Here is a 20957-nt window from a genome sequence, read left to right as displayed (position 1 = left end):
ATTTGCTACAGAGGCTATTTTTGAGCTTACCATTTTTGCAAGGCGCCCAGGATTTACTGTGGTGTTACTATTTTACTTATTTGTTAGCTGTAAACAGATATATTTTGGGTATGTGAGAAGGTGGTTATAGCTACTTACAGCTTTTAGGGTTCTTATTACTGGTTGGCAGGATGCCTGTCTGTGTTTCATGTCAAATGTTTTCCAAATGTGAGTGCATCAGAGGCTGGTCTGCCCTAACCCACACACTTGTGTGTTCATTGGCTTTGGCTGCTTCATTGCAATATCAATGTGAAGTTTTGACCATTTCCCTTCAGAAGTTCCTTCTGATAGCAGGAGAATTGGTTGTTCCTGGTGGTGTAAACCAGAAGCACATACTTCAGTTCTGATTCTTTCAAAACACCTTTATTAAAGTGCTTTCATGATGTCAACGTGCTGTTCAGAACCTTGTATCTTTGAGGACGCAATTAAACGAGGAGATCAGGGAGTGTTTTTCACTTTAGGTACTAGGAAGTAGTGTAAGCATCATTATTCAGCTGGTTTGTTTATTATTTATTTATAGCACAAAAGAGGGTAAAAAACCAGAAGGTAGCTTTTGAGCATGCAAGTGTCTGAAGCAAATAAATCCTGAGAAGTTGCACATCATCTAAACCACCTTTTAAAATACCAAGTGTGATGGTGGAACCAGAAGAGCTCTTCAGGATTACAGAGGAATGCTGCTTTCAGCTAAGAGGGAGGGAATTGGAAGCACAACTTGGCATGCATCACAAATGCACAACTCAGTGTGGTACAGCACTTAGGGCAGGGGCAGGGTCGGAATCAGCTTTGTAACAGAGCAATTACAAAGAAATTATGAAGAATAGACTAGAATGACTACCAGTGTCACTTACCTGGTGGTGAGGTTATGAGCTCCAAAACCAGTCTGTCCAAGGAAACTCCATGTAACTCAAGACAGCTCACAGCCATTATTTATGGAAGTATTGTCAAATAATTCAGTTTTGTTCACATATGTTGCTTATCCTTAAGTAATGAACAATTTTTTTTTTACTGTATTTAGTCAAATTTCCAAATTACTTATTATAACAGGAACATGGATACAAAAGTATCCATGTATTCCAATGTTTAACTCTGTATGTGTGAGTATATGTATTTAGGGAATTCAGTTTTCAGTAAAATAAGTCCAGACTGGAATTTGTCATTCATATTCAAACCAAAGTTGTGATGAAATTTTTCATCCAGCCGCACAGTGCAATTAATGCAGATTTTTTGTGATGATTTATGCACAAGATGGGCATTGGCATGGAAATTCTTCACTCCTTTATAGTGGCTTCCTTCCATAAGAAAGTGCTTTTTAATGGTTTTGTACTAAACCATAGTGAACTAGACAAAACTATTAGTCTGACCACTAGTTACTTGTCTTACTAGACAGAGGCATGCAAGGAGCAGTCACAAATAACATGTTCATTTTCAAATATAGAGGATCATATGCAATGTACTTAAGTTGGCTGTGTTGTTAGAATCTGCAACCCAGAACTGTGTTTGTAATGGATTTTAGTATGGTGACATTTGTAAGCTTACTATTGACAATGATATATATTCATTTTATTGGTCTTCTATTGCTAAGCTTTAGGATCCTCTTGTATATGTCACATTTTCATGGTTTCTTATTTTTGCACTATGATGACAACTATAGATTTAGGTTTAAGAACACAAATACTTCACGGAAAAGGAGAGCATCTTCCTGTGGGCTTTTACACCTCTTATAGTATGATCTGGATGCCCTTTGAATTGAAGAGTCTTGTGTTTTAATTTGGCTTACTAAATAATGTAGTACTGTTTTGTCAAACTGATGTTTAGCACTGTGAAAATGTGTTAATATGCATGTTCTTAGACTGAAATAATAGTTTCCCTTTCAACTCTGTTTCTAACCTGTGACTTCTGACTTTATGTTGAGCTGTAGAGTGTTTTGTTCTCTGTTGTTGCACATGCATGCTTATTATAGTAGGTTTGTTACTTGGAAATTTACTACAAATATTAGCACCTGAAAATAAATCTTTGGTAGTCTGGAAATGTGATATGCAACGGGAACATTCTCCAGCCTCCAGATAAGGTCTGCAAAGTACCATTGAGACGTAAAGTAATCTGTGGTTTGGGTCATCCTGAAAGCTCTTATTGATATGAAATGAGTCTCAGTGGAGAAGTCCTGCTGTCACATGTTCATCATGCACTGATTGAGAGCAGAGAGATCGACTTAGAGAGAAGGCTGGAGCTATTTCTTATGCTGAAAAGACTGAGGGTGTGAAAGGAGCTGATGCTTCATTAAGCTGCACTGATTAAAAATGGCAGCTCCTGTTAGACATAAGATGCTGTGTTCACTGCTAATGGGACAAGTAAGCAGTTTATTAAGGTAAGGGCATTGTTCTTCAGAAGCAGATTTGAGAAGCTTTGTTTATTGTCCACGGGGGGGTGGGGGGGTTGAAATGCAGTTTGCTGCTTTGTTATCTGGAAAAAGAAATTGGCTGCTCTGTAAGATAGCCTTGTCAGAGAAACAACTGGAATGCAGAAATGGCTTTTGAACTCAGGATGGATTTGTTTTTGCTTCCCAGGCAGTCAGCATCAGTGTTTTGAACAAAAAGGAGGAGGCTAATTACCACAAGGTTTCCTGTTCATGTGGATAAGCTTCCATAAAGAAACAGGAAAACAGAAATTCTCACAATGAATCAGTATTCTGCTGCATTTTGTGACATTCTTTGTAAATTGTAAATGAAGGAGAAATAGGTGTCTGCAAAAAACAGAGGCTGTGTGGAAGGTACTGCAAGAAAAGAATGTCCCCAAAAAAGCAGGGTTATGCAAAATGCCTCTCCAGTATTGGACTTAGGTGCTTTTACGTACTTGATGAGAGGTGTGTTCGTGGGTGTTCTAGCTGGTCCCTCCAGGGGATGCAGGGTAGCCTGAGGTTTGTAGATAAAGATGGAGGGAGTAGAAGCCAACTTTGCTGCTCTATGGGGAGCACGGTACTTAGTCTGTACTTGGAAGGACTAGTTGTTGGACTGGCCACTCCTCTCTGCCAGGGCACGTAGCTCTTGCCCTTTCCTCTCCCAAGTATGTGTACATATACATGCATACACACATTCCTAAACAAGAAGGGCTTTCTAGAGGAAATACAGTTACTGAAACAACAACTAGCTGCACGTAGAATTTTTCAGGAGAGGATTTTAGTTAGAGGAAGAGCTCTGCAGGGCTGGCAGGGGCCCCTGCGGGCAAGGCTGGCAGGGCGTCCATCGCCCACCCATCTCTTGTTCCCGTTGGGGACAGCGAAACACCCGCAGCCGGAAATACCACTCGAGGTTAAAGAAAGGTCTGCTCTAGGTGACTTTATTGGTTTGTTTTCCCTCTGAAAGCGAGATGGAGCAGTCGCTGCGTCCCATGAAGAATACGAAAGCATCTTTGTTCCCGCCGGCCTGTTTCCCTCTCCTCCAACTCCCACACTTTTTTTTTTCGGCTTAGACGCCGTGTTACAGTCGCATCGCGTCTTTCCTGACCTGCGGCTTTTCCTTTGTGGCCGTGGGGACCTGGGCTCGGCCGGGGGGAAGGGTGGAGCGGGGAAGGAAGCGGGGAGCGGGAAGTTGAGGAGGGAGTCCGGGGAGGCTCCGTGTCCTGCGGGAAGTGGGAGCGCGGGCGGCCCCGGGCACCGGCGGCGGGGACTCGCTGCAACGCGAGGATGAGAGACCCAGGTAAGGCAGCAGGAGAGCAGAGGGATGGTGAGTCCGTATGTAGTTCTTGTGCCCCCGCCATTTTCTGCGGCTAAGGCTTTTTTTTCCTGCTTTATAGCGGGACAGGTACTGCAGGGAACTCAAAACAGGTGCCAAGTGTGAACCAAACATGATTTTTTTAAACTTAAGTTGCAGGAGATGAATGTTGGGCTTTGAATAATAAGTGATCCCAACCTCTGCAAGATCTTAACTGGGAGGAGCGACAATTTAAAAACATGGGTGCAGGGGGTTTTTTTTACACTGTAAATACCTTTAGGTTTATATGAACATGGGAGTAAATAATTGCCTTACTGATTATCCCAGAGAGGATTGGGAGCAGTCTTGCAAATCATCTCTCTCTCAGTTATGCACTGAAATTGCCACCCTATATGTCAGAGGCAGATGTAGATAACACCGAGAGGAAGTGCTGGTGGCACTGGATCATAATTAAGCAGTCTCGATATAAATGTTTCAGACACGTGAGATATTGGGAATGGGAGCTCCAGCCAAAGAACAATGAGATCACATATTGGAGGTCCAGGTGAGGAGAATTACGTGACTGAGCTGACCATTGGAACTTTCAAAACTGAGAAAGAACTTGGCTTACTAGGAAGGATAAATCAATGAAGGATCTAGAGAGTTACAGGGAAACTTTACACTCTTAAAAATATACAAAACAAAACATGATGTCATAGTGAATCCATTCTTTCCTTTGATCTGAAAGCCTCTCCACAGCTTTTAACTGTCTCCATCCCCACAGCTAATAAAAGAGAAACAAATTAGCAAGCTTATTTTATACAAAATGTTCAGAATATTTTTTCAGCAGTTATGTAGTAAAAATAAATACAGAATATTGAACTCCTTAACTTAAAATGTCTTATTTTTAAAGTAATTATTTAACAAATTCTGCCTGCACTTTTGTTAAAGTACCAGTTGTGGTGAACATGGTGTGAACAACCTTTTAAAAAGGCTTTTAACCAAATTTTACTGAGTATAAAGAAATTATACCATTGTATTTTGATTTGCATAATAATTGCATTGCCAAGTGGAAACATGGCAGGGGTCAACTGCAAGAATAGACCTGTTTTCAATTATCAGTCCTTTTAATTCACATCAGTAAGCTTATTGTAATGCCAAATACAGATTGGTTATGAATGGTGTTTTTATGTGAACCTACCTGGCAGTACAGAAGAGCTAGAGAAAATAAATAATACGAGATAATACTTTATTACAATAACCATGAGCTTTTAGACCACACATCTGAATACACTTTATTTGGGGAAAACAATTTCTGCACATTCTTATCTAGAGCATTAGCTCTTCTGGACCAGACAGCGTAGGTGTTTTCTGTGTTTGGCAGGGCGTGTGCAAAATGTTCCATCGCCACAGGTAGCGGTAATAAAAGTTTTCTGACAAAAAAAATGCATAATTTTCTTTTTCAATAAAGATTTCCTCTTTAACCTCAGTCATTACATAACACTGTTGTTACAGCCTTAACCTTCTTCTGCATCTTTGCATAGATTTATTTTTCACTAGGAAACAAAGCAAATCTCACCAGTCTGCTCCTGTGCATGTTAGTACAGGTAAACCCCAGCAGCGTGTAACACATTTGCTTTATTTCCATCTTAATGAGAAACAGTACAAAGGGCAGTGGTGAAGAATCGTGGAAGCCTCTCTAACTTAGTGCTGTTGTGCCAGCCACAGACCCCATGAACATTGGACCAGGTATGTGAAGGGGAGGAATTGTACACAATTTGCTCAAAGAGGTAAAGTTCTTGCTACCAAGTGCACAATAAAGAAGGTAGAAATGGGCAGTCCATTTCACTCTTACCTTCCATCAGTGTGGTGGGAGTAAGGAACGTGCCCATGCTACATGCAGGATTAATTCTGAACCTCAGTTTCCACTTTGGGTTGGCCACTGCTTCCGAAGAATGCTGCAAACACTACCTCTGTTTTGCAAGATAGATGGTACTTGCTTTAGGAGGCTGAGACAAGGCCAAAAAGATTTACAGTGTAGGATCCTCTTCTCTATGTCTCCATGGCTTAACTGTTTTCTTGTTGTTGAGGAAGTCAAGAGGGAGCTGTGTTCCAAAACATGCTCTTGGGAAATCAGATTAACCTTTTCTTTTCAAAGATAACTGTGCTTTAAAAAAAAAAAAAATACAAAATTCTGGACTTGTTCTTAAGTTTGATGGCTTTTTAATAGTTACAATAAGAGCAAGATTCACAGCAGTGGTTTCTTTTGCTATACATTTCTTTGACATCATCTAAGTAACCTTGCAAACAACTCTGGCTTTGTTTTATATTTAGCTTACTGTTTTATTGGTGCAGGCCTTTTGGAGTTTCTGAACTTGTTTGTTTGGGGTTTCCTTCTCACTTTTGGAACTGTGTGGGCTGGTTTATGTTAGCTCTGTATCCATCCTGTAGGAATCCCTATAAACTAAAACTTCACACCTAAAGAAGAAGACACCACCTGTCTTTTTGTTTCCTCCTGTTAAAGGAGGGTCTTTCCAAACTCTTGAGTAGGTATGGGAGGTATGATAGGTACAGTGCCCTTTACTACTCTGGTCTTAGAGAAGTCACACTTGCCATTTACCACTCAGTATATTATTAAGTCAGTTCTCCACCTTGCATCAGCAGTGACAGAAGTTCAAATGCATTATTCACTTCCTTCATTGCTATCTCAAGGGCAGCTGTTGCACAGATGGGACTCAGGTGCTCTTATTTTTACCAGTATGTTGTCTAATCTTCCTCAATATTAGAAGATTATGTGATACAAGTTACCTCAGCCCAATTACAATAGGGAATAAGGAATAGTTTTAATCTTTGCTCCACAGTATTTCATTAAGTACATGAATTCAATTGTCCTCCTTTTCTCTCAAATGCGGGATTTTAATCAATACTAATGACAACACCTCAGATACATCGCTTTTCCAATCCAGTGTGGTAAATCCTTTATTTCTGGAGACATTATTGTTGCTGTTATTGACATCCTTTTCCGTCCCTTTGTTATTGTGTAACAACTACAGCAAAGTGAACAATAAGAGCTGGCGTGAGCAGTCTAAATGCTCAGCCACGTCCACAGGCCTCGGCGCATTCTTCCTCTTCCTTTTGTGACCTCATTGCATGTTTTACAGCTGTCACTGAGACTCTGGTCCATGCCTGGAGAAGCAGGCGTGCACATCTTGGCACCCTTGCTTGCTCACATGCTCTCTCTGACTGTCTTTTATTAGCACCCCCAGCCCAGTTATTCACCCAGTCTGTGACTCAGGGGATACATTTCACCTCTGTATGGACAGGATGCTGTGGGAAGCATAAGCAATAATCTGGAGGCCAAGACTAGGAGATCACAACCCAGTAGCAGATTTGCTCATTTCTCACTTGGGTCCTTATTCTGCTTTTTAGAATTTGGGTACACTGTATTTATTATTTACACATTATTATTTACATATATTTTACATTAGTTTCCACATTTAATTTTAGGGAAATCTGTCACAGTCCTGCTCATGTGATCACTTTTTCCTCTCCTCTAGAGGATGGCTTCAGTAATTCAAAAAACAGGCAAAAATGAACCTTTCTCTGTAGAATCTCTATGCCTGAATAAAATGCATATGAAGACAGTGTCAAAATATTTACCATAGAGACAGCAGAGATATTTTGAGAGGTCATGCAGGCTAGAATGTGAAGACAACAGCACTTTTCCATGCTGTTTTAGGTGTCCTGGAGGAATTATGGGAACAGTTGAGATGACAAAAGCACAAAGCAGGTCTTTAACAACAGAGAAAGCTGCTGGAGAGGAAGAAACTAAAAGCCTCAGGCAGAATCTCACTGTGAAGCAAGCAGTTAGTCCTTCTGTCTTGCTGATGAGTGTTGCCAAAAGGAGGTGCTAGATTTCCCACTCCAGGGTGGACTGAGTTCAGGCAAAAAGAGATTAATGCATTGGTTGTGAGTGACATGGGCAGAAGGCACAAGTTAGACAGTGCTGTGTGTGATAGACTTGAAACACAGTGCAGGTAGGAAGTAGAACTCTGGGAGTATGTGAAGGTGCGGGTACACACTGAAGATATGGTGATAACAAGGAAGTCAGCTTGAGCTGTGACCCATTGAGTTTCATAGTGACTCATAAAGGATGGTCATGAGGTCTGAGAAAATAGATGTTTCCTTGTACTGTCTTAGCTGAGTGAAGTTTAGTCAGTTTTCACTTTGATAGAATGAATGTTTTGGATGGGATGAAACTGATTTCTGGTGAATTCTGAGAAGCTACAGTGCACGTGACCCCCGTGTACTAAACTCGTAGGTAATTTTCTTTTCTGCCCGTTAGAGAATGTGGAACAGGTTGATATTTGATGATTTTCCAACTCACTTCTCTCTGAAATTAACTGTGCATTAGCCAGACCTGCAAAGACAAACCTCTTTGTTGCCCAGTTGGATTACAGCCAGCATGAAAGCAGCAAAGTCAGAATCACTTATTTGGAAGTGAACTCCCTCATTTTTTTAAAAGCTATTTTTAGACGATTGTTGAAGTTTCCTCCTCTGGCACAGAGTATTTTTCAGTGTTTTGCTGAGTTGCATAACATCTCACTTAGGTTTTGGAAAGTTCATTTTAACATGCTTGATTATCATATCTTTTCGGTTCTTAAATTGAAGTAGATTTTTTAAAAAAATCATTAGACTTCATCACTTACTCCTTTGTCCTCTTTGTTGTTGTAATCACATACTAAATTGAAATTAGGCTTTTGAGTGTATCTGAAAGAAGGGAGAGGATCAAGGTGCTCTAGGTGGCACTGATTTTCTCACCTGGGAACATGCTGGGGCTCTCAGTCTTGTAGAGCACTGAGGTGTGTTGACCCCCTCTGGCAGCCAAGCCCCCCTCTGGTCACTCAGTCACTGCCCCAAAGTGGGATGGGGGAGAGGATCAGAAGGGCAGGTGTTCAGAGGGTCTTCTCTGGTGAGCCAGAAATAATGCCAGCCTAAAGCAGGATTAGAAGACTGCCAATCAAAACTGTACTAGGCTATCCAATTTATGAATTTACGTGCTTTCCTGTGGTGTTGCATATTTATGAGTAGTATGACTCTTATAAAGAATTCAGGCTCAATTCTTTTATTCTTACCTCTTTAGAGATGCATTGAAGAGAACCTCTTAGTTTATGCACAAGAAGTAGTAAGTAATACAGTAGTGAAGATCACAGCAGTTGTGCTGCTAAGTTTTCCTTGTGAGTTGTATTTTTTTAAGGCTTTTAAGGAAAGAGTAATTCTTTACTTTGGCTTTATCTTGGGCTTTTTCTTTTTTTTTTGTTGTGTTTTGTTTTGTTTTAAGATATGCTTTTATGTTATAAAGACAGGAAGTTAAGAGGACTAAAAAGAGGACAGGTTTAAAGGTTTCACAGAACTGTAGTGGTGCAGAGATTATTTGCTCAGCTGTTGCAGTTAGTGCAGGATTTCTCTCTATTCTAGTCCTAAGACAAGTGCTCAGCGTACCTTATATATAACTTTGTTTACTACTACTATGTAGTATTTCGGAACCTTTTCCAACTCTTCAACATGCCTTAAAAAATGGAAACTCAAACTTGTCTCTTGGGAGATTGTTAAACTGAACAACTTCATTCAGTCAGAAAAAACCCCAACATAACATACTTTCCTTATTCTCCTAATTCTTGTGACCCAAATGCATTTCCACATTGGGTCCATACCCTGGAATTTGCTGGTTATGCTCCTTGCCACTTACCCAGATTATTTCTCTCAACTTCACCTGCCTCACAGATGTGGAAATCTGTTGTGATGAAAATAGCATTTGAAAGTAGGTAGATTGACACACAAAGCAATCTGCTCAGTGGCTTTGTGCTTCTCATTGTACTTTTCTGAATTTCCCTCAGCATACCATTCTCTGCTTGGTATTCCATTTCTCAGGACGGAATGAATTATTCCAGGTGGCTTCTTACCTGAGCTGCAGACAAGTCCTCTTCTGGACTGCCTAATAAGACTCCTTTCATAAAGACACAGTTCTTTCTCCTGCTGCTTCACTTTCCCTTTGTGTCTCCCTCAGAGCCTGCTGCACATTAACTCGTATTGTCTGGCCTTCTACCAAATTCACTTTAATTTCCAAACATCTTTGTAAATGTTTTGTACTGTACCTCAGAGTTCACTAGTGTTTCCAGCACCACCCTTTTTACACTTATTTGCAGATGTCATTAGTTCAATTTAGTTCCCTTTTATAGGTATTGAAGAAGCTGGAGATGAGCCTTACCAAGTAATGCCTCTGCACAGCTTAGTACCATTTTGGTTTATTCTGTTGTGACATTGTGCATATCTAAGTTAATTAAATTGGAAATTAAGTATTCCTAAGACACTTCAAGCTTTTACTTAAGTGTAATGTATTCTGTAGTTACCACATCTAGGACTTTTTTGTTTGGATGTTTGATTAGGGGATCTCATTTTAGGTTTTTTGGCAGAATGAAGGCACTTCCTTCTGTAGCCTTATTGCATTTCTATAATGGTCCTTGGAAAGACCTTTATTACTTTCAGGGGTTTTTAACCTCTTAGCAGCTGGGCAATAGTGGTGAAGCTGTTTACCTAACAAATAAAAGCCATTGTATTTTTAAATCCATTGTGCCTTATACTCTAGATCCATTATTTTCTACGCTCATTATGACTGTGCATCCAATTTGGGGCCTGCCAGTACCATAAAGGTGAAGGAGTGCAGGGAAAGGGCTGCCCACACAATCAGGGGCTGGAGCACTTGCTGTGGGAGAAGAGGCTGTGGGATCTGGGCTGGTTCGGTCTGAAGAAAGGATGGCTTCAGGTTGATGTAATAGAACCCCTCTGTGCCTGTGGAGTGGTTATCACAGTGGGGGACTCAAACTCTTGCTGATATAAACAGTGGGAGGGTGCATAAACAATGTGCATAAGTTGAAATGAGAGTTAACTGAATATATGGAAAAAAACCTGTGAGAACAGTCAAGAAGAGAACTGCGTACTCAGAGCTGCTGTGCAGACTCCATCCGTAGCAGTTCTCAAGGCCCAGCTGTGCAAAAAGTCCTGAGCAACCTTGACTCTAATGTGAGCAGGAGGTTGGGCCAAAGACCAACCATCCAAGGTGAATCATTTCACATTCTGGACCATTCATCAGCCTATTCCACTCCTTATTCTTCAGATATACCACTCCTGATCCTTCATGTTTCAGGGTTTGTTTCCTTGTTTGAAGAACAGTAAGTTATTCAATAACATTGGATTAACTCTTATTTCTTCAGTCTTTTAAAATCCAGGTTGCATTTCCAAACATGCCTCTTACGTAGTTTGGCAGATGTATCTTTATCAATTGATAAGTTCTTTGTAAAGAACTAATTTCATCATCTTTAAAAATAAGGGTGAGAATTCTGTTTGTCAGCTGGTCTGGTGTTTCCATGATGTTTGACAGCAGAGCACATTACTATGATTAATTTATAAAAGAAAATGGTGTTCTGAAATGACTGTAGGGCATGGTTTCCATGAAATGTGAACAAGTTGGAACTAAAATAAGCTATATCTAATATTTCAGTCCCATCCGAGGTCCTGCTTTTTTAGCTATTAATAATGTACAGCCCTCTTTTACATACACTTCTGGACAGTAGTGCTCAGTGTAGTGTATATATCTTTGTTCCTTCTTAGTTTACTTTCTCCTATGCCTCATAGCTGCTGCAATAAAATATTTTAAGGTATGGAATGATAAGCTCCAAAGTCTTTTTTGTTGGTTTCTTTTACAGGAGTGGCTGCAGAAGCTTTTCTTGTTTCTCTGTTCAATGAAGACAGATTGAAATATCTTGACTTGAGTGCCTACTACGCAATTTCCCAAAACAGTGTCACTAAATTTTAATGTCTACAGTGGGGAAAAGCATAATTTTTCATATTCATTGCAGTATAACAATAAAAGCTTTTCTTCCATTCCCTCTGTGGTTTTGCTTCAGAGATGTAAAATCACTGGTGCATTTGTGGTTTTATGTGAATGAAATGTCTCTTCTCAATTACTATTTCAAGACAAGCTTGCTAATTCCCATTGTCCTACTCTCAAAAAATGAAGCTACAATGTGTAAGGCCTGCTGGGATTTCAGAGGGTTGGGACATTCCCATCTGCATATATTCTGCCTGTGGCTGAGGAGTGGGTTGAGCAGATGGAGTGGTTGATTCTCACAGTTTCCATATTTTTGTTGGTAGTTCAAATCTGTCCATTGATAGTCACATAGCTAAGGATGTAAAACAAAACCTGATTTTTCCTTGACTGATTGTGCTGCATTTGTATCTCAAACAGTATATACTTCAGGGATATGATAAAATGCTGGGACTGTAAAGTTGGTAACACTGCAAAAATGTGCATGAGTTGTGCAGAAAGATGTTTATGTTTAAATGTAATGCTCTTGCCTAGAGCCATCTGGTTTATACTGTCCTTGAATTCTTTTCCAGATCTCTGTCTTGTTTTCTGAGTTTGTAATATGATGGAACATTTGCTATTAATTAGAAAAGCCCTAAATATCCTTACTTAAGAAAAGCAGCTAACTCAAGTCTCAGGAAACTCAAGCATATTATTTCAGAGCAGGGTTGTCTAATTCACGGCAGCATTTACAGAGCAAGTCCACTCAGTCTGCCATCACAACATTTGGGAAAAGTTGGGGGTGACTACAGAGGAAGCATACATAACCCCTACAACTGCATTTGTCCCTAGGTACACACTCTGATAGGGAAGCTGTTGGCTGCTGTTACTGCATCATTATGTGAAAAGAAAGGGAAGGCAGAACTGATTATTTCAGAGTATGGCTGGTGGGTAGCACTGAATTACATAGGTAGCTCTGAGCTTCAGGTAGAAGTACCTGCAAGAGGGCTGTAAAATAGGTGATACAAACCTCTGCTTGCTGCCAGAGACTTCAGACCACTGTGACTCAGAAAAAAACTTGGCTGGTACATAAGTATTCCTTCTCTGTTTTCTAACAGCAGCCCAAACTGGCATTTATTCTCCTCCGAGTATGGAAAAGGGGGAAGAATTAGAGAGATAAGGGCTTCTGTGGTATCCCCACACATCACACTCTTGTAGACTTACTCTCAAATCTCATGCTTTTGCTAGGCAGTGGAACTGACTTCAGCAAAAAGTCTTAACCAGGTTAATACAAATCCAGTTTTGACCAACAGCACCTTAAGGAAATTGTGTAATGTTCTGCTGGTGCAGGAGGGACTGTTTCAGTCTTGTTATATGTATATAAATGGGACTTCAGTGGAGGTTTTTAAGGGTGCACAAGCTGTGCATGATCAGAGCTCAGAGAAGCAGATTATAAATTTCTCTGGTTCTCTGCTGTTGAACCTGGGCAAATGGGAAATCTTAGTAACAGGATTATAGAGCACCACAAATTACGTTTACAGAAATACTCTGCTGGAGTTATTTGGGAGGATAAATGTGAGAATCTTATATGGTTGGTGCACACAAACTCAGGAAACATTTCTTCCCTTCCTGCTGCTCACCTCCCTTCCTTTAAGAAATATCTACACTTAAATTTGATTGGATGTAGATATATGGTATGTCAGGAACTTGAAAAATTACACTAGAATTTGTATATCCTAGGCAGCTAAGCCACACTGTACATGCAATTATATATTTGTGATTACAATTTAATTGAAGTGGGAAGGGAACAGTAGGACTGAGACTTGTTTTATCTCCACTGTGGAAGTTTTTTGGAATATGTTTTTTGTAAACTTTCTGTCTCAGTCCAGACCTTAGTAATAGCTCTTTAAAACTGTGTCCTAAGAGAGGTTGACACCTTTTTAATCTGGAATATATAGTGTATATCAGTATGGGGGTTTTTAGATTGGAACAGACCCTTAAATACATTATCTGATTCTGGAATCTCAGAACAAGACAGGAAAATAAATTACTTTCCATCATTTTCTGGGTCAAATCCAGTTTTATTTTTTCCTCTTTGTTATAGTGGACATTTGGATTCCTGCTGATTAGATTGCTTTACAGTAATGTTAGCGCAGCCAAATTGGCAAGAAGATAGCCCATTGTATGAGTCAAGAAAGAGCAAATTAACGGTGGCATCTGTAACTCTTTTACCCTCCCAGTTGAGACTACAGGAGTATTTTGCAGAGTACTTAGAGATATGCTCAGTGACTGAAATTGAACTGTGTCAGAATAACTTGAGATCACAAGGCAAGGATTTTTCCTTCAGAAGAAAACTGTTAGCTTGCTTTTAGTTTGTTCCCAGCCTTAAGCCCCTCAGAAATTTCAACATCTGTATGGCTAGAAGAGTCCCAAATACAGTCTTAGGTTCACTTAGGGGAATTGAATAAACACTTAAGCATATGTTACGAATTCAGTTGTGTGATGCCAAGGATTTACTCTGTGAGCCCCAGGTTCTGTAGTGAGATTTCCTCCAACATGGAAGTGGTAGGGCCTCTGGTGAGATTAGAGGAAGAGTAAACGAAATAGTGATGGGAAAAGCCTGTTGCTAGGACAGCAAGTCTTGTACCAGACACAGAAAACTATTCTGTGACTGTTCACAGGAGTCTGGGGAAAGCAGGAAGAGGTATATATGTATTTGGCTGATGAGGGTTCAGTTTTCAGGCACTAGGGGGTTGCTGCTTCTGCCCAGGTAGCCACTTCTAGTTTTGCTGCCTGTCCTTCACTGAGTGCTGTGCAACTTGTTTCAAGCTTGGCTATTTGTAGTAATATTTTGTTTAAAATGCAGTCTGGGTCCATCTAATGACAAATTCAACTTCTGAGACTTGGATGAGGTGCCTGAGGCATAGCTTTATGTGAAAGGTAGCCATCAGTACCTTCTTGAGTAGGTTCGTGGAACAGACAAAATACTTTGTTACTTGAAAATGGACTAAGACAGCTGGGGAGTGTGGTTGGGAGGAGGAGGAACAAGCACCTTCCTATTGCAGTGTAAAAATACCCTTGAGAAAACAGCATAATTAATGTTAGTTTTCTATGACTATTACTTATTTTAAAAAGCTGATTTATCTCAACAAGATTTTAAAAGTTTATTTTTCAGTACATATTCCCAAGTATTCTGGCACGTTTAGCAGTTAGGTGCATTTCAGCTAAGTAAAATCATAAAGTATTCCATTATGGTGAGCAAGTTAAAAAAAAAATAAATAACTGGTTACTTTGTAAAATTGCTTTTTTTTTTCCCAGCAATAACACGTTTTAAACTTGACCCTTGCTGTTGTATATCTGATCCTTGTCATAAAGTCTTTTTTTAAAAATATCTGTTTATCGACTTCATTCTCTGGGGCTTACATATCTGTGGCAGCTGAGTGTGCTGCTGCATACTCAGCATTGCAGCTGAAAGAGGCAAAAATGGTGACTGCAAACAGAGACGGTATTAATTGCTCCCTGCACTTAGTTAAATAGCTGCATTGATGCATAACAGCAGGAGGGAGAGGGTTAATGAGAGGCTAATTCCATCTTCATAGGGACCACAGGGCTGAATGGAAACAGCTGCTGCACAGGGAGTTGCTGTGTTCAGCAGCTTTAGTGAGGAGAGGGAGCAGAAAAGATAGAAAAGAAAGAACAAATAAAAGTGTCCTATGTCAGGACCCCAGTAAGAGAAGAACTCATAACAGACAGAAGGGAAGGAAGGGAGAGTTCAGGCTGGAATTGCAGACTGGAGGAGGGGGTGCAGCCACCTGCATGCCCTTGACCTCTCTCTGTGAATGTCAAGGCTTACAATTCAGTCAACACAGTATAGCGTAGGTGTAGCTTGGATTTAAAACAGCACAGCTGGGTAAATGCATCCTTAGCTGAGCTAGTGGACTCTGTTAGAAAGTGGGGCAACGTTGCTTGGGATGGAGGCTGGATATATATGACATTGATTCACCAGAACAGCATGCTTCTGATGGTGTTTGTCAAAACATGAATGAAAATAGGAGCTTGGTTCACTGAGGTGAGCAACTCAAGAATCAAGTTATCCACAGCTCTGTAGAATATGAATAATTTGCGTAATTGTCATCTCTGGTACTTGCCGTGATATCATCACTTGACAGTTGCCTTCTTTCACTTGTTACATCTGTTGTGTGCACAGGCATGTCTTCCCTTCCTACTCACATACCAGCATTCACACACGAGACCTTTCAAAATGCAGATGTGTCTGCATTTTGACTAAAGCTTGCTCCTGTGATTGAGGGTACTCATTAAATCCTCAGAAATGCTTTAGCTAAAGACAGAGCCTAACTGCTCCATAGAGAAGAAACTGCTAATGCAGTTTCCCACTAGTTTCTCCTCAAGACATGCGTTTTTTCCTGCAACTGGTACAGTTACCTGAGTTGGGGGTGGTGAGGAGGGCAACCAACTTTGAGCTTCTCAGCACAGAGAGCTGTGGAATGTACCCAGGATATATGCTTGAGAACATAAAGATTGCTTATATACAGACTAGATTGACCCAAATGTTAATACAGTGAAGGCCAGTGGTGTAATATGTGCCTAGATTTAGGTTGCTGACAGCAAAATTCAGCTTGGCCAGCTGTGCAGTCAAGCACTCTCCCTCTCTCAGGACTGTAATGTGTCAGGCACCAGAACTGTAAAACCAGAGTGCTCCAAAGAAAGGCAAAAGCGAAAGAGCTTCTCCTGTTAGATATAGATTAGGACTTGTCAGCTCAGATGATAAGGGAGAAAAAGGGGTATATGTTTTGAGAGAGCATAAATTCACAAGTGCTACGAAGAAGGTCAAAAGGGACAAAAGTTATCCCTGAGGTGCAGAACATGCAAAGCAATACCAGGGAAGCTTTACAAATGTGTACACAGTTCTTATGCTTTTTCTTCGACTTCTGTGATTTGCCATTCTCAGAGGCAGGATGCTGGACTGTCAGCTGTTGGCTGGTCTGGTACAGCACTTCTTTAGTATGCTCTTTGAACGAGGAAACTTAGTTTAAGATGGTAAAAATATGATTTATTTTTTTTTCCACCAATGTTACTTCAGTTACACTGGGAATGGGTACTGTTTCATTAATAAAATTACATTAATGATAGCATTTCTTGATATTTCAAGATTTTAGAGCTCAGAGAAATGTAAATAGAAAAAAAATAATGCAGCTATGTAAGTCTTCACCCGAACTATGAAGTATCATGTTATACAGATGGTGAAGCCATGGAAAATGAAAAAAGTAAATTCCACTTTCATTCCCCCAGATTATTTGAGTAGTATGCCACATGCTATGTAAAGATTCAAGCAAGAATGCTGTATGAATAAGGTACAAATTTTATGAAGAATTAACGCAGAATAGCTTTAACTTTGGAATCAGCAAATGTTTTGGCCTACGTTGTGTGCAGGGGTGAAAAATAAGCCATGTGTTGAAAAATAATGCAGTGTTGATCCTTTTCTGTCAGGACAATTAACATGAGTAAAATATTTGCCCTACTTTAAACAGATAAGGAGGTACTGCATTGTGTTCCTCTCAAGATTAATGTTTCTATATCGGCAGCAGAGAGCACAAGATTTATTTGTTGAACCTTATGTAGATTTACTGCTATGCCAGTTACTGCTTGAAAGCTGTTTATGAACCATGCTCACAGCAAGTCTTTTTGTGTCTTTAGTGAAAGTGGTCGTAAGAAGGATACAGAGACATTGTTAAGTCTTAAGTGGAATGTGTGACACATACAATGCCTCTAAATTATAAATTTTGTCTTGTCATGACCCCTGATTTTCTTCTATATATGTGCATACATGGGCATGCATTTGTATGATATAAACATAAAAAATGTAGAAGTTGCTGTACGAGCAACTTCCTGTGCTGTCCTGACTTCCTTAGAGAATTAGTAATGTTTTTTTCCTGTTATTATTTGATGATTTAAAGCAAAGAAAATTATACTCAAGGAGAGAATGACAATCTAAGGGGATGTGCACTTTCCATGGAACCATGCTCTGGACTCATAAATATCTATGCAACTCCTGTTTATTTAATAGGACTCCATGGGTGAAATACAGGGTTGAGTTTGGCATTCAAAGTCCAAGATAAGGAGTGAACCTGCCTTGGGCTTGGTAGAGACAGGCAGATAATGGTGGAAATACTCCGTAAATTAGTTTCAGAATGTTAGAGCAATTGCAATTTTTTTATTTGACTGAGGCTTCCAACTTTGATACTTATAAGCTTCTGTAATTTCATTAAGTGCAATTAATTTTTGGGCATGTGAATATACAAATGAAGATTTATTGTCCAGTAGACACATCTGAATCTTCACTTTTATTCTTTTTCAGAAAAATTGCAGAGAAAAGGTCATATAAAATGAGTAGTCTTAACCAAAATACATAGTAATCCAGTTGGAAAATGGCTTTTCCATTTGCAGAAGTTTTTGACATTTAAAAAAAATTGCTATGCACTTTTTCCTGATGGACCAAGGAGTATTTTTTACATTAGTTGAAGAAGAAAGTAGAGACATCCTGACTTGAACAAGAACTAGTTTATCTGTCAAGCCCCTGCATCTGCAGTTATAAGAAAGAAAAGAAAAAAAATGAGGTCATTGTGGGAGGAGGTGTTTTGAGAAATACATTTAATCTTGTACTAGGATTTTCCAGGCACCTTTTTCTTCCACGAGTTGTGCAGACCAAGTTGTGAACTGGGCAAAAATTCTAAACATTGCATTCATGAACACTTCGAGTAGTTTCTGGTTTGTAATTACTGTGTGTTTGTACCTTTGAATTAATTTTGATTCCATCTTTACAAATTGCTGTCACCACTTGACTTAAATATTCTAGTCTGGGTTTGTCATGCTACAGGTCCTTGATTCTCTGCAAATTTTACAGCTACTTGCTTTTTTATTTGGAGAAGGCTGCTAGATAAATTGCTGAAAAGGTACAAAGCCACTTGAACAAATGCCTGATGCTATAGACAGAGATACCGTGTTGGGTTATTAGTCTGGTGCACAACAAAAGAAAATATTTCTTATGAACTGAATAATACATCCAGGTTACTGAAACACTAAAAGACTTACCCACATAAATTCCTATTCAGTGGGCAGATTGATGGCTGCCAGTTGTTCAGACTTATCTGTGCAGATGCAATTGATAGTAAACATTTATCAATGTTTATCACCTTTTGAGTTTGTGCACTGGAGATTCCATTGCTTGAAATGTAAGCCATATAATGATTAAAAAAGAAAAATGCATTCATGCAATTGAGTTTCTTTCAAAAATTCTGGTTCATGAATGGTATGTCTCTGTGCTGCTTCCTTCTAAAAGTAGTTGCCACCAGAAAAGAGTTTGAGGCATCATTCAGAAATTTTGCATAAGATTTTCTGATGGCTAGCATCAGACATGAACATTCACATAACTGGAATCAGTTGGAGGAGTTCTGCAACTCACTGCTTTAGTCTCATAGAGAAAACCCCCCCGTGGTTTTCACTGAAGCAAAAATTTTTTTTAATGTTTTTTCAGGCAGAAGAAGTTTTAAATGGAATTTTTCAATAAGAGATTTAATTCAAAAGAGTTATGCCATAGAGAGCAAGAACTTACTCTGATAGGCCTGTGGACTTTTTTAGAAGGGAGGGAGTTAGGATGGAATGTAAAAGTTGTGCTTAAGATTTTTCTTTATTCAACATACTTTCACTGAGAAAGAAACTGTGACATACTCCTTTATAACATACTTACTGTTAAAGCTGATTCATCACAAAGCCTTATCAAGGCTGTATTTTGCAACAGTGATTGTTTTCTATCCAATTCATTGAAATTATAATTTCAGTAATAACGTCCAGTGCAGTAGAAAACCTCAAGAGGAAATAACACACAGTCTCCTGCAGTTTGCCATCCATTTACAAAGCCTTCAGGAAAATTAGTCAGCTTTTTCCCTGGTGTATTGACCAGGTAACAAGAAAGAGGAGGCAATAAAAGATGTAGGACTTGTGATTGGAAATGTCAGAATGTACTGGGTGTTTCTTATGAGAGAAATACTCAAAGATAACTTACACAAAGGTTTATGGCATGGAGCTTGAGGGAAATTGTGGAAACTTCCTGCAGCAACTTAAGTTACAGCAGCATAGGTAGTTTTCCTGCCTAGGATTTTGTATCAAGTCTGAAGAAATTACCTGTCCTTCAAGAAACTGTGCATCCCTTTTTGAAGTGGTTGGCAGCTAAAGATTAGGAGTCAAGAGAACTGACTTCTGCCTAAAATGGCAAGTGTGACCTTGGAGACAGTTGCTTGTACTAAGAATTGACCTTCAATAGTGAGACGGTGACCTGGGAATGCAGCATGGACAAGTCTGAGATTTACAGCCAGGAGTGAAAAGATTAGTGATATTTAAGCCATGTAAAACTTGAGTGTTGTTTATAGCACATTATCTTTCTTAAAACATTCTAAACCCTACTACTTTATTGTAAGCTGGGAGGTCACTGGAGACTGCAACTTCTTCTCCACCTGTTCACCCTGGAGAACCTTTAATTGGTGAGTGCAGTTAGGGATACAGAGGGTTCTGGGAGAAGTGGGGATTTGAAGACATTTGAAGAGAGTATGGCTGGTGGCCTGAGGTTAAAGAAGTGGGGAGAGGAATGCAGAGGTCTCGGAGATGCAGAAGTCAAGTAATTAAGAACTGAACTTAATGTATTTTGTTAAGCAAGCACACGCTCATCCAGGGAGTTTTGCTGCCACGACTAGGAGTCTTAAAGTTGATTGGCTGCTTTTAAAAATCATTTTAGAGCCGTACTTTTGGAAGTTACATAGTGGACATTCTAATATAGAGCTCTTTAGGGTGTGAGCTGCTAAGGAAAGCTGGGGCGATGTTTTCTTTCTTTGAATTTCAGACAATTGGACAAGTACATTTCAGAGGTTTTGGTGGGGTTTTTGCCTTTTTTTTTCTTTTTTTTTTTCTTCCTATTGCTGAGACAGCTGGTTGGCTTATGGTGGAAGCAAAGTGCTGGATATGTGGATCACTGATTTGACATGGCAATACAGATTTTGCTTCCCTAAATTTATGGTGACAGTACATCACATCATGTCTGGAGACAGAGATCCTAAGTTTAGCTTTATTGCTATTCCGCAGTCTTGTCTTTAGAAATCAGAAATTATTTTCTGTTTCAGAAGTGTTGGCAAGAACACAGGAACCACAGGATGCTTTAATAAATTATGATTAAGTTAGCATAGTAAGTAGTATCTTAATTTTTGAGTGGTTCTTGAATGGCATTTTCTGTTTTGAAAGGTCTGGATTGTTGTCAGTCGGAAGAAACTGAAGTTGAAGGAGCAAGTTAAGGTGATACAGAA

At 39.6% G+C, this 20957-nt stretch overlaps 1 protein-coding gene across 6 annotated transcripts in view; it reads left to right on the top strand.

Moving 5' to 3' along the window:
* MCC (MCC regulator of WNT signaling pathway) overlaps window positions 1–20957 on the top strand; it is a 189944-nt gene that overhangs the window by 94472 nt on the left and 74515 nt on the right. The window lies entirely within an intron of this gene.

Source organism: Manacus candei, unplaced genomic scaffold (genome assembly GCF_025592945.1).
Source record: "Manacus candei isolate 608988 ecotype Guabito, Panama unplaced genomic scaffold, ASM2559294v1 h1tg000016l, whole genome shotgun sequence".
Lineage (NCBI taxonomy): Eukaryota > Metazoa > Chordata > Aves > Passeriformes > Pipridae > Manacus > Manacus candei.
Note: the sequence above shows the minus strand (reverse complement) of the source record. Positions and strands in the feature narration are given on the sequence as shown.